The 7,805-nt window shown below is 38.2% G+C and overlaps 1 pseudogene; it reads left to right on the top strand.

Annotated features, from left to right (window-relative positions):
- Nucleotides 1-1,119: 1,119 nt before the first annotated feature.
- Nucleotides 1,120-1,230, top strand: LOC133681220 (small nucleolar RNA R71; annotated as a pseudogene).
- Nucleotides 1,231-7,805: the final 6,575 nt, after the last annotated feature.

Here is a 7,805-nt window from a genome sequence, read left to right as displayed (position 1 = left end):
TCTTTCAAAAATTTAGCATAAGAAGGAACCTGTTTGATAGCATCCAGCAAAGGTATATTGATCCTTACCTATTTGAAAGTTTCAAAGATTTCAGAGTTGTGATTTACTTTCCTTTGTTTGGTCATGGCATGAGGAAATGGAAGTACTGGCGGAGAATCAGTCTTTTCTTTGCAATGATCAGATTCAACCCCTTCCTTACTCTCAAAGATTGACTCATCATCATTCTCACAAGGTTCAAGAATGGGTTTTTCAATAACCTTACCACTGCGAAGAGTGATGACTGATTTTACATGATCCATGTGTTGGCTTCCCGAACTACTTGCATTCACATTGTATTGCCCCTTTGGATTTTGTTGTGGTTGAGATGGAAACTTACCTTTCTCTTGGAAACTGAGAGCAGATGTGAACTTTGCAAGAGTATCTTTAAAATCTGTCATGCTTTGAGCAAGTTGAGTGTTAATTGCCTCTTGCTTTTCCATAAATGCATGCAATGTTTCCTCAAGATTTATTCTAGGAGGGGGAGCATAAGGAGGTGCATATCCATGAGAATTTTGGAAATTATGATGTGCTTGAAACGGTGGCTGTGAAGTTTGAGCATTATTGTTCTCACTCTTCCAACTGAAATTTAGATGGTTTCTCCAACCAGGGTTATATGTTTGCAAATATAGGTTATGGTTGGGCCTTTGAAAACTGTTTAATGCATGGGCTTGTTCATGGAGACATTCTTTAAAAGAAGGCAAGGTTGGACAGTCATTGGTTGAATGTTCGTTGGTTTCACAGATTTGACATGCAATGTCTTGAACAGATTTTAGTTGACCACTCTTTTTTAATTCTAGTGCCTCAACCTTTCTAGCTAAAGATGCAAACTTGGCTTGGAGGTCATGATCTTCCCTAAGGTTGTACATACCTCCACTAGATGTATGAGGTTGGGTTTTACTTGGTGCCTCATAAGTACCTGTGGTGTCCCAATTTTGCGCATTTTCAGCTAGCAAGTCTAGGTATTCCATTGCTTCATTAGGGTCTTTATCCTCAAAAGTTCCATTGCACATCAATTCAACCATTTGCCTATCTCTAGGAGTTAACCCTTCATAAAAATGTGAAACTAATCTCCATGTTTCAAAACCATGATGGGGGCAAGTATTAAGTAAGTCTTGATACCTATCCCAACATTGATAAAATGTTTCTCCTGATTTTTGAGAGAAAGTAATGATTTGTCTTTTGAAAGAGTTTGTTCTGTAGGATGGAAAAAACTTCTTTAAAAAATGTTGTTGCATTTCATCCCAAGCACGAATGGATCCAGGTCTCAAATTTTGTAGCCATGTTTTAGCTTTATCTTTTAATGAAAAAGGAAAAAGCTTCAATCTAATGGTGTTCATGCTACAATTTGAGTCATTATACGTGTTGCAAACCTCCTCAAATTCCCTTAAATGCAAGTATGGATTTTCTAAATCTAAGCCATAAAAAGATGGTAAAAGTTGAATAATGCCTGTCTTAAAATTAAAATGAGATGCATCAGGAGGAAAAACTATGCATGAGGGTGCACTTGTTCTTGTGGGATTCATATGGTCTCTAAGAGTTCTAACCCGAATATTCTCATTATTCTCATTATGAAGGGATTGGTTATCTTCTTCGGCCATATTTTTTGAAAATGATTAGGATACCCTACAAAGTCTACCACTTAATGTACGTGACCACACTCTCATGCACGTGTAAGAAGAGAATAAAAGGAAGAAGAAAACAAAAGAAAGAGAAACAAAACAAAAGAAACAAAGTTAGATACAAGAAAAGAGAAAAGAGAAAATAAAATAAATACTATAATTTGTACAATGATTTACCTCCCCGGCAACGGCGCCAAAAACTTGACACGACCAAAAGATTGATGTCTTTTCCCAAGTGCAGGAGTGTCGAAGTAATAAATAACCCGGCAAGGCCGGGGTCGAACCACAGGGAGGTTAATTGTATAAATTATAGATAACAATAATACAAAAGTAACAATAACAACAACAACAACAATAATAATAATAACAGTGAAGAAGAAGAGGAAGAAGTCGATGAGAACTTTGAGATGAAAGATTAACGTAAGGATTAAACAATGATAACAACAAATGTCAAGGTTAGAGGATCCACTAATGGTACTTCAAACAAGTATAGTATAAACCCTTATTATTCAATTGGAAACCACACACAAAGGAGGTTCCAATCAGATTGTTAACATGATTACATTAGTTATCTTTTTCGAATAATGCTAATACTTGTAAATGTTGTCAGGCATTCATGATTATAACTTATGTTAACAACAAATCAAGTTCCTTTCATAGCTCAGGTGTCGGTTATACCATACAGTATGGGCTATGAAAGTGCCAAGTATTTGTTGTACCAAATGTTATACAACATAAATCTAGATTAACCATTTAACAAGCAAAGTATTAAAAGTGAACAAGATAACAAGTATAAAGCATGTTAGTATCCAACATTAAGGTCCATGTTAAGTTTATATTATACTTATTCTTACACCATTAGTGTACCCTTTTCACCTTGACATAATTAATTTAGCTAGACATAATGAAAGAAAGAAACATAAATAAACAAGTAAAGGAAATGAAAAGCATAAGCAAGAGATTAATATAAGCAAAACTTAAGCATTACAAAATATAAAGAGAGAGCAAAAGTATGATCTTGATCTGAAAACCAAGATGCCTAAATACATGGCAAATGCCTCCTTTTATAGGCCAAAATTCGGAACTATTGATTTGTTGACTAATTGATGAGTGGGTGGCCACATCTTGACTTGGTGACAATTCTTATCTTCTTGTCTGCCAAAAACGTCATTGATGACGTCATAATTTGAACAAACTTGAATCATGAAAGTTCTAGGAAATTGTCTCATATTTCCAGGGTAAAAATTTTAGATCATTTGGACTTCTAGAACTTGAGATATGGGCTAAACACTGAACAGTGTCTGGGCTGCAGGACAGATTCGGACTTCTTCGTTGTTGCTACAATTTGGACTTGAAAACGGCTTTCTAAATCTTGGGCTCCACATGAAAGTTGTAGGCCTATGTCTTATCTTTCCATCCATATAAAATGGACCTAAATCCAAGATCTACAGCTCCAGATATGACCCAATTACCGAACAGTGTTCCAGTTTGGACTGCACCAGCATCTCTTTTCTAAGTTTGGCCATCTCTTTGTCCTTTCAATTTCAGTACTTCAACTCATCAATTAATTCTTTCATTTATGTGATAAGCCTGCATTTAAGATGAACATTTACCATAAATTAAAGGTATCTTATGTAATTAGATATGTTATTATAAAACATGCTTTAGTTAAGGAGTTATTGATACTTCAAGTGCAAAATGATGATATAAAACCTTGATAAAAATGCACTTTTAAGTACTAATCAATCTCCTTTAATCAACTTGGAATCCCATCTGGCGATTCCTTTTAACCAACATGAAATATGAGGTCCCATCTGGCGACCTCATTTGACCAATATCAAAATACGAGATCCCTTCTGGCGATCTCAAACAACTTGGAATCCCATCTAGCGATTCCTTATTACCAAAGCTGATATCGATGTCGTTCTTCCTGATGGCAGGGTTCAAAACTTTCATTTTCTCTCTTTTTCTTGTTCTTCTTGTTGTTCCAGAATCCACTATGGTTCAAAACCGTGATTCTTTGCTATCATCCACTATGATTCTTTCTTCATCTCCAATCTTGTTGGAATGCATTAAGAACTCCTGTAATGATCCAAAAAAACATATATGCAATGATTTATAATTAGATGCCATGCATGTATTCGTACCTGGTTTTGAAACATAGGCCCCATCATCCTCTTCTAGTTCATGAAGCTCTCTCTTGCTTGAGCTTGCTTTTGAAGTCGTATGCTGGATTCATCTCTCGTGTTGTCTCTGACTTTCTTCAAGTAGTCCTTTTCCCAAAATGTATGACTTGTCATTGCCTCTTTGTCATGCTTTTGTCAAATGCTTTAGCTTGGTTTTCAAATCTATAGGCTTCCGTACATTTTAAACACGTAAAACTTTTCATGAAAACATCTCTTATTGCCCCCAGTGTAGGGGTGTGATTCTAGTCTAGGCTTTTGTATAGAGAAGAAATTCGTTCAGCCGATGCTAAACTTTTTAGGTGCGATAACAACAAGACATGCACTGTTGGGATTAATGCAAAAATGATTGTTGTGAGATCAATGCAAAAGAGAAAGAAGTCAATGGCCAAACTTTGCTTTATTGATTTATGAGCCTACATCAAGCATAATATCTTTTTACAGAGTCAGAATTCACGGGTCGAGCTAGGTCTTCTCCATCCATTCTAGCCAACTTCAGCGCTCCTCCTGAGAATGCCTTCTTTACTACGTAAGGACCCTCGTAATTCGGTGCCCATTTGCTTTGATCGTCTCCGGGCAACGACAATATTTTCTTCAATACTAGATCCCCTTCTCGAAACAACCGAGGTCTAACCTTCTTATCATATGCCTTAGCCATTCGTTTCTGGTAAAGTTGGTGATGACATATTACAGCTATCCTCTTTTCGCTGATCAAGTTCAGTTGCTCATATCTCACTTGAGCCCACTCGGCCTCCTCTAATTCGGAATCTATCAACACTCTTAACGACGGGATTTCCACTTCCAAAGGCATCACTGCCTCTATACCGTATACTAGAGAATATGGGGTAGTCCCTATCGAGGTCATGACTGTAGTGCGGTATGTATGAAGAGCAAATGACAACATCTCATGCCAATCTCTATATGTGACTACCATTTTCTGAATAATCTTCTTGATGTTCTTATTGGCGGCTTCTACTGCGCCATTCATCTTTGGTCGGTATGGTGAAGAATTCGAATGCTTGATTTTCCATTTAGTACACAGCTCTGCTATCATTTTGCCATTGAAATTCTGTGCATTATCTGTCACTATCTTTTCCAGAGGACCATATCGGCAAATCAAGTCTTTTTCTACAAACTTTTTCACTACCTTCTGTGTTACATGGGCATACGAATTAGCTTCTACCCATTTTGTGAAGTAGTCAATAGCTACGAGGATGAATCTATGGCCATTGCTAGCTTTTGGGTTAACAGGTTCGATCACGTCGATTCCCCACATTGCAAATGGCCAAGGAGATATCAGATTAAATAGCGGAGCTGGCGGCATATTGACCTTGTCACTGTAAACTTGACATTTATGACAGTTCCTGACATAGTCGATACAGTCTTTCTCTAGTGTCATCCAAAAATAACCAGCCCTTTGGATTTTCCTCGCTATCATATGCCCGCTAGCATGGGTTGAGCAAATCCCCTCATGGACCTCCCGTAATGCCTTTCTAGCATCTGCCTCATTCAAACACCTTAGTAGGGTTCCATCAAATGATCTTTTGTACAAAATCTCTCCATCTAAATAGAAGTCTATAGCCAACCTTCTCAAGGTTTTCTTATCTGTTTTGGAAGCTCCCACCGGATATTCATGATTTTACACAAGGTTCTTGATATCATAATACCAAGGCTGTCTGTCTATCTCTCCTTCAACTAAACAACAGTGAGCTGGGTCATTTCTAATGTCAATGTGTACCGGTTGTACCTTGCACTTGAGATCAATGGTAGTCATAGCAGCTAACATGGCCAAAGCATCCGCAAAATGGTTCCCTTCCCTTCCCAGATGGGTGAATCTAATTTCTTCAAATTCCTTTGCTAGCGTGGATAGGTATTCCTGGTACGACCTCAACTTTTCCTCCTTGGTTTGCCATTCCCCTTTAACCTGATAAATAATCAACATTGAATCTCCGTATACATCTAACTTCTTTATCTTCAACTCTAATGCCGCTTCTAAACCAAGGATACAGGCTTCATACTCAGCTGTATTATTGGTGCACTCGAAATGCAGTTTAACCGAAACTGGATACTGTTTCTTATCAGGAGAGATTATTACCGCACCGGCCCCGTTACCATATACATTCACTACACCATCAAAAAACATCGTCCACCAATCTGTCTTCTCTTCTTCTTTCTCTATTGACAATATATCTTCATCAGGGAAGTCAAAATCCAAAGGTTCGTAATCTTCAACAGCATTATCGGCCAGATGGTCCGCGATTGCACTTCCTTTTACGGCTTTCCTTGTCATGTATACTATGTCATATTCTGCTAATAGAACTTGCCACCTTGCAATTCGACTTAAGAGAAAGGGCTTGTTACAAATATACCTCAGATGATCCACTTTTGAAATTAACCAAGTGGTATAATATAGCATATAATGTCGCAACCTCTTTGCCGCCCATACCAACGCACAACAAAGCCTTTCTATCTCCGTGTATCTAGACTCACATTCCTTGAATTTCTTACTTAAGTAATAAATGGCTCTTTCCTTCCTTCCGGTTTCATCATGCTGTCCCAATACACATCCCATGGCTGCTTCAGTTACTGTGAGATATAATACTAGAGGTTTTCCTGATACCGGAGGAACCAGTAAAGGTGGATTTTGTAAATAATGCTTGATTTTATTGAATGCCTCCTCACACTCCTCATTCCAGGTTCCAGGATTCTTTTTCCTTAGTAGTCGGAATATAGGTTCACACGTCGTTGTTAGCTAAGCTATGAACCGAGCAATGTAGTTTAACCTTCCCAAAAATCCTCTTACTTCTTTCTCCGTCTTAGGGGATGACATAGCTTGGATGGCCCTTACTTTATCTGGATCCACCTCTATACCTCTATCACTTACCACAAATCCTAACAGCTTGCCCGATTTAACTCCGAATGAACATTTTGCAGGATTAAGCCTTAGTTCATATTTCCTCAACCTCTCAAATAACTTCCTCAAAACTTCAACATGATCCTCTCCCCTTTTAGACTTGGCAATCATGTCGTCTACATACACCTCAATTTCCTTGTGCATTATGTCATGGAACAAAGTCACCATTGCTCTTTGATAGGTTGCTCCTGCATTCTTCAATCCAAATGGCATGACCTTGTAGCAAAATGTCCCCCAAGGTGTGACAAAAGTTGTTTTCGCCTTATCCTCCGGAGCCATTTTTATCTGGTTGTATCCTGAAAAACCATCCATAAAGGAATATGTGGAACTCCGGGCAGTGTTGTCCACTAAAACATCTATGTGTGGTAGAGGAAAATCATCCTTGGGACTAGCTTTATTCAAATTCCGAAAATCCACGCACACTCTAATCTTCCCCTCTTTCTTAGGCACCACAACAATGTTAGATACTCATTGTGGATACCTAACTACTTCTAGAAAGCCAGCATCCCATTGCTTCTCGAGTTCTGTCTTGACCTTCATCCAGACATCCGGGTGGGCCCTCCTCAGCTTCTGCTTGACTGGCTTACAGCCTTCTTCCAACGGTATCTTGTGTACTACAATCCTTGTATCCAAACCAGGCATATCTTCATAGGACCAAGCAAAGACATCTGAATATTCTTGTAATAGGGTGATCATTTTTATCCTTTGTTCAGAAGTAATTAGGGTACCTATTTTCAACTCCTTCTTGAACTGATCACTGCCTACATTGATGGTTTCGAGTTCCTCTGCGGCAGGTTTCCAAGTCTGTTCCTGTTGTTCTACTAGCCTGGTGAATTCACTGATATTGCTTTCATCCCACTCTTCTTCTTCCATAGTTATCACATGTTCATTCAAGTTTGGCCATTTATTCTTGATGCTGAATGTATGTAATGTTGTAGGAGATCCGCTTTCAGGATTCCTGAAAGTGGGAAGTGTTTGGTGTAAATGCATAAAAAAGAAAGCAATTTGTGAAAAGTGCATGATCTCACAATTTATTTAAAGAAAAGGTGG

This window comes from Populus nigra, chromosome 1, assembly GCF_951802175.1.
Source record: "Populus nigra chromosome 1, ddPopNigr1.1, whole genome shotgun sequence".
Lineage (NCBI taxonomy): Eukaryota > Viridiplantae > Streptophyta > Magnoliopsida > Malpighiales > Salicaceae > Populus > Populus nigra.
The sequence above is the reverse complement of the archived record's forward strand: the minus strand, read 5'-3'. Positions and strand labels throughout refer to the sequence as shown.